At 41.2% G+C, this 9895-nt stretch overlaps 1 pseudogene; it reads left to right on the top strand.

The window, feature by feature from the left end:
• The first annotated feature begins 8165 nt into the window (after window positions 1-8165).
• On the top strand, window positions 8166-9405 carry LOC116689376 (UDP-glucuronosyltransferase 2B31-like; annotated as a pseudogene).
• The last annotated feature ends 490 nt before the right edge of the window (window positions 9406-9895 follow it).

Genomic DNA, 9895 nt, shown 5'->3' with positions numbered 1-9895 from the left:
AGGAAACGGAGATGACACTCTGTTGTTCATGGCATGTTACGCCCAAACACACACTACAGACGCCGCCGCCGTTACAAGACGGATCCGCAGCTGTTCTCCCCAAAGCACCTGCATCATGTGCTTCACCCTGTGCCCTTAGATCGTTGAAATAGGGCCCAATATCTTACCTCTATAGTGTTTTAGCCATAATATGGTATTTGGTAGAAGAGGTTTTGGAGGAAAAAATGTGTAATGGGATTCCACTGGATGTGATGTTATTTTCAGCCGTATACAAAATGAAATAACAAACTTGCATTTTAATGAAAAAGTACAAAGGTTTTTAGATTTTGATTTTTATAACGGTATGTTCTTTTGTATTGTGTTATTCTGACATGGAATAAAATAAAAGGGTTAATTTGACCGGATGTACTGTATTTATATTATTCATCAGTACAGTCTAAGGAGATGCAGTGATGTGACTCTGTAAAAGATAATCTCTTGAATACAAACTTTGAAAAAAAGAAAGAATGACAAATACAATTTAAGAGATGTTTTCTCTATTGAAAATAACAACATGCAAACTTTGAAATAAAACACAGTACTGACCTATAATTCTTTTGAATTTAAACACCAATAAAATATAATATAATAGTATTTGCAAGTACACCGTGCCAGTGGTTTTTTATGGACAGTGGGTAAGGGTTTAACTTCAGGTTTTATTGCAGAGGATAACCTTAGCAACACATAATGTTGGAATTTGAACTTTAGCCGCTTCATGTTCAGCAGGGACATCTGTTGCTGTCCCCCTCCTTCTTTTCATGCTTCCTGTCTGTCTCCACAAAATACCCCCAAAAAATCTCCAATCAATGTAATTCTGTAAGTGACGCATGCGTACCTGCGGCAGCTCTAGCGCTCTCATACGGCAGCAAATCCGAACATGTTGCCCATAGTGCCCTTAGCTCAGCTGCGATTTGGATGATTTTATGAAGCAGGCCGGCCCGCTCCTCCGTCGTCCCTGTGCAGCCCAACACATCCACAGCCAGCATGATCGCCATGGTCTGGAACCTGCAGATGTTTAGCTCATATAACACATTTCATTTCTCCCCAAAAAGAAAACCAACTGGTGGATGGATGAAAAATGGAGAGACAACTTGCTGTTCTTAGGACAAAACTTCACACATTGTTTGACTTACTCATGTTAAATCTTAAGGGCTGCACCAGAGTAGCCAAGGCAGCGTTGTAACCTAAATCAAAGGGTCTATCCTCTGTATTTCTCAGTTTCACATTTCATTCATTTCTCAATTTGATGTAGTACTTTGTCATGTTTAGGGGAACCTGCTGAAATTTAACATGTAACATGTCAAGAGAGCTGTTAAAATAAACTTTTTTAGATTTTTCATTCAAGAAGGAGTACAAAGTTACCAGGTGCATTTCCCACAAAACCTCCCTCAAATACCTGAAGCAAACAATAGATTCTAAATACTGGGTATGCTTAAAAATATATAACAAAAGTATAAAAAAAAAACTGTTCAAGATGCTGCTATATAGTTGAGTCAGACTATGACAGTTATCGCCTCAAGTGTTTTGCTATAAGTTGGTAATAAAAACAAATATAGGATTAATTTGCTATTACAGAAAAGGCTTAATTCAAGCAAAAGACAACGTTTGTACGATCACATTAAAGGGTCTAAGTCGTATACAACTTTTTGCAAAACCCATGCACTGATTACTTGACTTTTTCTAATTTCAGAGTGGTCGTCATCTTTCTGACCATTGTTATAAATGAAAGGGGCTTTGTTGATTTAAGGCCAACAGAAATGCGAATGATTTTCCTGAGGATTTCTGTTGGCTGTGCTGATCGTTGCTTTTTTACCACTTTTAATGACGCCACAGCTCAAATTCCAGCAGCTGGTTGACATTAATTCGTCAATGAAATTTGGGGCTGCTCTCTACAAACCTCTTTCTGTACTCGGCCAAAGATCGTTGGCGACAATAAAGAAACACCCTTCTGATTGAGTGTTCTGATTGAAACTACTGGTTGTTCAGGTTGTCTGGGTGACGGTGCCCAGGATTTTTGAATTCTTTCTCACCTCTCACGTAGGTCCGGTCTTAACTGTGTGCCATGTGGAACGTAAGCAGCTCCATCCCAGAACTGACTCCATCATCCTTTGCACCTCCGGGGTCACCTCCAGAATATCTGGCCACCTGGGAACACAGACATCACGTAGTTTTATTAATCTACTCCTGACAGGGCATCTTTAATGTGGGTGGGTGATTTATGCACTTAATGTGTAGCCCTATTTCTGTTGGTGATGTGTTTGATTTGGTTTTCTTTAGTTAGTGGCAGTTTTATGAGCAAGACAATGCACTTCAAATATCATCCACTATTCATGTTTTCTCTGAACACCTCGTCATGTGTGTATCACTTAATCTGTGTAAAGAGAACCGTAAATTATTACTACAATGTGCATTAAAACAAACATTGGCACATTATCTCTTAGAGTTAAGCGTACAGTTCCCATCTACACACCGGCAGATACTCAGCAACATAGCATTCATTTAGAAATGACTGTGTCCACCTGACCATATCATTCTCCTTTAGCTCTGTTTTGGTTTCCGCTAACTCCTGAGGAAAATACTGTACATGTCTCTTCAGTTGCTTAAGTTCCGCTTTCTCACCAGCTGGTTTTAATGTGTCTTCTGCTGTTGCTACTGGGAGATAAAGAACATTGCATTGCCAGACTGATTCACAAATGTCTTTACTCTGGAACCTCTCGGTTCATTTTGATTTCCGGGCGTTTTCCAATGGGGAAGGCCAAAGTCCTCTACCAAAATGAATAGACCTACAACCAATCAGAACAACCAAACAACGTGGCTATGAGCGACACATGCAAGTTGGGGCATTGCATGTATGTTTTGTGTGAGATGCAATCAAAGCAGTTATGTTGTGGGCCAAAGGGGGTTAATAAACTAAAGTTCTTGTATAGTTAAGGAGAACAGCTAGTTTGGAGATAACACAACAAGCAACCTTTTCACATATAAATATAATTCTAACCACTGTTATTCTAAAAAATCTTGATTACAGCAGCTTTACACAGTACCGTGCAGTCGCCTTGGTGATCTGTTTGGGCTGTCCTGGGTCAACTCCGCCAGCACCTCCTTCACCTCCGCAGGATGCCCACTTCCAAGGCTTGTTCTCCTTGGACATCAGCGAGGACAGATACCTGTTCGGTTTGAAAGACGAGACCGCCTCCACCACTGGCGAGAAGTACACGTTCCGTCCTCCAACTCAGCTGATTGATGCCTACTGACCCTTCCCACCCCAGCCTCTAACGTAGCTCTGGGGCCAAGGTACAGCTCTGTGTAGCAGCTCCACCTACATCACAGGAGCGGGAGTCCTGGTTCAGTCTGCGTTACTCTGTCTGCGGAGAGTGCTTTGGGAGAGGGCAGGGGTCGGGTGGTATCAAAGCACCTGGAGGGGGTCGGGGATGGAGCCACACTGGCGGTCCGGCTACTGCAAGGGCTTCCAGACTGTGGGGCTGGAGACGGATGAAAAAGGGAAAAAGAGAAATTTTATGAACTCTTAAATAATGTGTTGTAGTCCCTTTTACTCTGTCGGCCCATCAAATGATTAAGGTTTTAGTTTTTTAGTGTACAGACAATCAGAAAACACATTGTCTATCTACAGTCTATATACTCTATTTGAGGCGCTATGACGTCTAGGGCCCTATCTTGCATCCAGCGCAGCGCAAAGCCTGACTCAAGTTCTTGCTAGTTAAGACCGACGCAGTTGTCAATTTCCCATCCATCAAATGCACCTGCGCAAATCTTTGCGCCCATGGGCGTTTTACACGGAGGTGTGTTCAGGTGAATTCTTGACGCATTGCTATCTCGAGGCAGCGGGACGTGACCACGCCATGACCAAACTAAAACCTGGTCTAAAGTCAATAGTAGTCAATTACCAGCATTAGTAAAATGTGCCTAGGGTTATGCACAGTGTGCACACACAATGCTTGTTACACACAGGCAAATCCGCCATCATAATAGCAATGCACAGGTACAAAGGCGCCTGGCTTTTGCAAAGATTCAGGGAGGGTTGTTCAGGTGAATTCTTGCCGTATTGCTATCTTGAGGCGCAGCTGAAAGTTGATCATGCCACTGACCAACAAAAACCTGTGTAAAGTCATTAGTGCAGCATTTCATGGTTATTTAACAGCATATTAAGTAAAATTCGCCTAGGCTTATGCACAGCACACGCAAACTATGCTTGTTACACACACACCCACAGGGAAGCACACCAGCACACAAACATGCAGATTACACATTACAAATAAAAAATATTTTGTGCAAATCCCCCTTATAAAGCAATGCGCCAAGGCACAAACACGCCTGGCTTTAAAGGGAATAGGAGATGCCAAACTAGCAAAATGGATTTGGACACGCCCATAAACGCAAATTAGATCTTAAAATAGGGCCCCAATTAAGTTGACTTGTTTTAAAAGGTGAATGTTTTTTTCCCCTGACAAAATCCTTCACCTTGGCGTCTATGAAGCATATTTGTTTTAGGTAATTTGTCTCAAAAAGAACATTGGCCCTTCATTTATTAAACGTGCGTACGACCTAACAACAGGCGCAGACGGCGTACGCCGATTCCTACGCAAAGCTCGGCATTTATCAATTTGAACTTGAGCGTGGGCTGCGAAAGGCAGCTGAGCACTTACAATGACAATGGCAATCTGCCTCTTTTAGAAGACCTCTATGAGCCGAGAAACAGTGCACACGTAGCTACACACACAAGTCACAGGGTGGGGGGGTACCCTACTATACACTCCGAAAAGGTCTGCAACATTGTTTTAGCCTGTGGGTTTCTGCACAACTCACGCAGGAAAACAGGGCATCGGTGCTAGCTGACCCGATGCCCAGAGAGCATTTCCAGATACAGACCCAACTGGGACTATATGAAAGAGACAGAATTACTCCTCACTTTCAAAAGGTATAGTGTTTGGCAATGATATTTAAACAGGATGCATGACGATGCACAATATTTTTTTTATTCTTCTAGTTTTTGTCTTTTAAAATATCATAATGGCCACAAGTGAACGATTTCTTTCTGCCACTGATTGACATATTTCGGCTGTTTTTCCAGCCCTCTGCTGTCAAGAGACTGGGTGGGGTGGTGGTCGCAGAGGTGAGGGGGGGGGGATACGCGCTTTCCCTCACAACTGTTTCCTCTCTGACCCTGGGTGAAATAAATTCTGCATTCTTCCTACAGCTAATACCAGTTTTTAGGTGCGAAATAGTACACACATTACTGCAAATTAAACTGAAATGTCAGGGTTTCAATCTCCACCTCTAAAAAGTGCCGCTTCTAGTTCAACAATATCACTCGTATCTCAGTACTACACTATGGTCAATGTCCAAGTCAACCCCCTCCCTCCCTCTTTCAGCTCTCTTGTATACAACCTCAGCTGCTGCATTAAAAAACCTCGAACTTTATTCCTGTTCAGTGTCTCACCCTCCTAACTGCTTACAGTCAGAGCTAACAGTAAATCAGTGATCCATCTGCTGTGAGAAGAGGCCGGACCACACATGTTCATGTTGACACTTGAAATCTGTTGACAAGGACGCTCGTGGGTAAGTGGCTGAGATCAAAGATTCAAAACCAGTGAAGAAGTTGTTCAAGATGAAATGGGCTTGTCGTATGTTGGTACAAAGCTAAAAAAAACATTTTACTGATTTTTCAGTTTTGTTTCATGTCGGATGACGTGATTATTCTAGGTGTGTTACTGTGATGTATATGTGCTTGCATTGAGTGTGAAGCAAATGTACTGCAGATGGATGCTATGATCTCAAAGATTAACGAGTTCTTATTGACAAATTCAACAAAATTACGCCACTTTATGAATGCTTGAGAACCTGGCTTCAGGCGATGCTTATTCAACAATATGGTATTCCTGAAGTTCATCTTATAGACTGTAAGAAAATGAGTAGACTCATGGCTGCAGGAAAAACTCAGACTAAAAGAACAAAATGTGTCTACTGTGTGCAAATACAGTAAGAAATTGAGGAATTATTTTGGAGAACAGAAACGTATCAGCTTACAAAATTGCCTCAGGTTTTCCTGGTAGTATTTTGTTGTTCCATGCATTGGGCTCAATTTTCAGGTCTCCAAAATGTTATTTCACATCAAAAGTTATGATACTAAACAGTTTTAATAATAGCTAAGATAGAGCCCATATCATTAAGTCCTTGCAGTGGTCTCAAGATACTGTAGTTTTATTAACCTTACCCAGGTGTATAAATATTTACTTATAAGCATATAGTATATAGTATATATATAGTATAGTAGTAATAGTAGATAGTGTAGTAGCACAACTTTTACTTTAGTGAACCTGAGACAAAATGATTTTCCTCACAAAAGATTATATAACATGTTTTAAACACTCTGTGAAGCACACATGTAGTACAAGTACATTCTTCTTCTTGTTAGCACCATATGTGAACGCTTGTCGACCTTGTAAATACAAAAGGCAGCTGACTACTAATCCCCTTAATCATTCAACACCTATAATGAGAAAACACATGTACATGAATAAAGCTGTGAGAAAACATCTACCAAATCAAACCGCTTTATGAATATCTTGGGAATTAGAGGCAGGATTTCCACACTGTATGGTTGTGTAATCAGGGAACGGGAAAAATATGTAAGTCTTGGACCAGTGAGCGTACTTTTGCTGACAATTATTTGTGGAAAGAATTTAAGGATGGTTTTTTGGGCTGCAGTATTGAATTTAAAATGCAGCCATAAGTTTAGGGCATGCACGCAATCTATGCATGAGAGGACACATGTATAAACAGAACAAAAACTGAAAGTTGGACCAAAGCTTCTTGGAAGGACTCTACTCCTGCAAAAACCAAATTTTAGCAAGCTCTCCTTTGTTCCATAGGCCATCAAACTCCTTAATAATGAAGGTACTGACGATAATAGGTAGATTGGTTTATATATTTTTTATTACCCTTCTACAGCTGGTCTGGAAACCCTTATCCCCATCCCTCCCCCATAGTGCCTTGGTATGTTATGAGTGGCGATGTACATGTTATGGTTTTTCTTCCCTGTCTTTTCTGTCCTAAGTTGTTTTAAATACCATGTGATGTGATTTTTCGCAACATATTTCCACATGGAGACAATAAACATGAACGAACGAAGCTGGCGCACACAAACTCTGGTTAGCGGATTTGATGATGACAAACTTAGACCTCTGCAACACTACACAACATGCCATTTTATAAACCCTAATCAGTTTCAAATGAGTCCAACTTCCAATTGACAAGCTTGTTGATCCCAGTTTCAAGGAGCTGAGGGATCCGAACATAACCACAACCAGACCTGTAGATAAGGGTACACCAGCGTATCTTTACAGCATCAGGAGTTTTACAAGATGGCGAGTCATATCTTTGTCTAAACCACCAACCAAAATTTGCGAATGAGTCTAGCTTCCAGTAGTTCGATTCAATCATTGCTCAGCAGTTGTTTTCCAGACTTAAACCTTTGTCTCTCAGTATAATATAATAATAAGATAATATATCATATACTAATCTGAGAGGACTGCAACATTTCGGCAGAAACATTTCTAAAATATGAAGAAGCTGAATGAGATAATTCTATATTTAATAGTTATTTATGTAAGTTATATTGTTAAGTCGATGCCTGCTCTTGACCTCAAGAAATGTACAGCCTTGTCGAGAGAGACTGATCTAACATCCTCACATCTCTTGTCAGAATTTCTTTCAGAGATGTTCCAACCGATCTTGGTGGCACTTGCAGTGCTGATCTGCTCTTCACCCGGTAAATGGAGGGAAAGTCTTGGTGTTCCCTGTGGATGGAAGCCACTGGGATCAACATGAAAGTCTCATTGAGGAGCTCCACTCCCCGAAATCACAGTGATGCGGCCATCAGACAGCTGTACTCAAGCCAGAGTCCCCTCACTACATGGCCATCACTATAAATTCCTCTGCTGGTTTTTAATGAAGAACTCTTTGGGTCCTTTGTAACTACAATGATTACCATGCGGCGGGAAGGTGCTTCATTATGACCCATAGCTTGGAATAGACTGTTGGAGCAGTTCTATGAGATGAATAACACAGGTGATTCAGATGATTCGGGATGTGTTTGAGAATACAAAACTATGCAGAGCCTGCATGATGCCAAATATGATTGGTTCTGACGGACCCGGCGATTGGTGGTGGAGTTCTTTTGGCTCACGTTTGGGTCTTCCACTTGTCTTAAATGTGAGGTGGACTATTCAGGGGAGGGACATCATGCAATTGCTCCTTCCCCACTATCCTATGTCCAATACCAACGTCAGAGCTGACTGACAAGATGACATTTCCCCAACGGGTCAAAAACATATTTTACTTTGCCTTCACATGTTTTCAAACTTGGTATGTCACAGACTCAAACTACAAACCATTTGTCCATCATTACTTTGGAAATGATGTAATTTATGGAGTGTTCCAGGCAGCTGACATCGGGGATGAGAATGATTTTACCTTTGAATTTCCCGACCCACAATGCCAAACATTGTCAATGTCAGGATTTCAGTGCAAACCCTCCAAGCCACTGTCTAAAGACTAGAGGACTTTGTCCAGAGCTTGGTGAAACATGGGTCATTGTTATGACATTGGAACGCTGGTAACACACTTCCTGAGGCATTACGAGGACATTGCAGTGCTTTTGCCCAACTTCCTCAAAAGGTGATCTGGAAGCACAAAGGCAAAAGACCATCCACCCTCGGCAACAACACTTACTCTTAGACTGGCTGCCCCAAAATGACCTCCTAGGCCACCCCAAGACCAGAGTTTTTGTGGCCCACGGAGGCACCAATGGAATACAGGAGGCCATCTACCACGGTGTCCCCCTGGTCGGCCTTCCCCTCCGTTTGACCAGCATGACATTTCTTCAGTGATGAAAGCAAGAGGTGTGGCCAAAAATTGGACATTGCAACTGTGAAACAAAGATAACTTCCTGGAGGCACTGAAGGAGGTACTCTATGACCCAGCTACACAGAAGATGAAGGCGCTGTCCAACCTGCAGAGAGACCAGCCCATGAACCACTGGACCGGCCATGTTCTGGATTGAGTTTGTCATGAGGCACAAAGGAGCGGCACATCTAAGGACGGAGTCTTACAAGATTCAATGATCCAGTACCACTCAATTGATGTGGTGGGGTTTCTGCTGGCAGTTATTTTGCTAGTTTTTACTGTTTTTGTTTCTGTAGTTAGGTTTTTTTTCGAAAAGTGTTTTCTGGAAGCAAAGTCAAAAAGGAATGAGGACTGTGTAGCGCGATAATTGTTTAACACAGCCTGAGTGTGTGTAGCTGAATGCCCTCACAAACCTAATATTGTCTAATGACTTCGCCAAACGTCTATTTGAAAATCTGTTAATATTTTACAATATAATTGTGTGAAAATATAGACCTGGAGTCTAGCGATCAGTTTTAAGTCATATACCGCAATGTTTAAGGACATCCTACAGGTTTAATGTAGAAGAAGAATATGTTATAAACTAGTGAACTTACTTAATTGAAACGCAAAGGTTAAATTTTTATAAAAACTGGCACATGTACTGTATCTTGTGAGAGTTCATCACTAGGGCTGAGGGCTGATTCAATATTGATGTGATTTTTGGTGATGTTATGATGTGTGTCATGTTTTTTTCCACTAATTTAAAGATTGTGAGCAAGCTGTGAGTGAAAATTAACAATATGTGTAAAGAAAAACACTATAATAACCATTTTAAGAGTTTGGTCTTGTGTACTGAGTAACAATGGAACAGTTATTGCTTCACCAAAGTGGTGATGAACTTTTATGTATATTCTATATCTATTATACACCACCAGTCTTGCAATATGTAAAG

The sequence above is a fragment of the Etheostoma spectabile genome, chromosome 5, assembly GCF_008692095.1.
Source record: "Etheostoma spectabile isolate EspeVRDwgs_2016 chromosome 5, UIUC_Espe_1.0, whole genome shotgun sequence".
Lineage (NCBI taxonomy): Eukaryota > Metazoa > Chordata > Actinopteri > Perciformes > Percidae > Etheostoma > Etheostoma spectabile.
The sequence above is the reverse complement of the archived record's forward strand: the minus strand, read 5'-3'. Positions and strand labels throughout refer to the sequence as shown.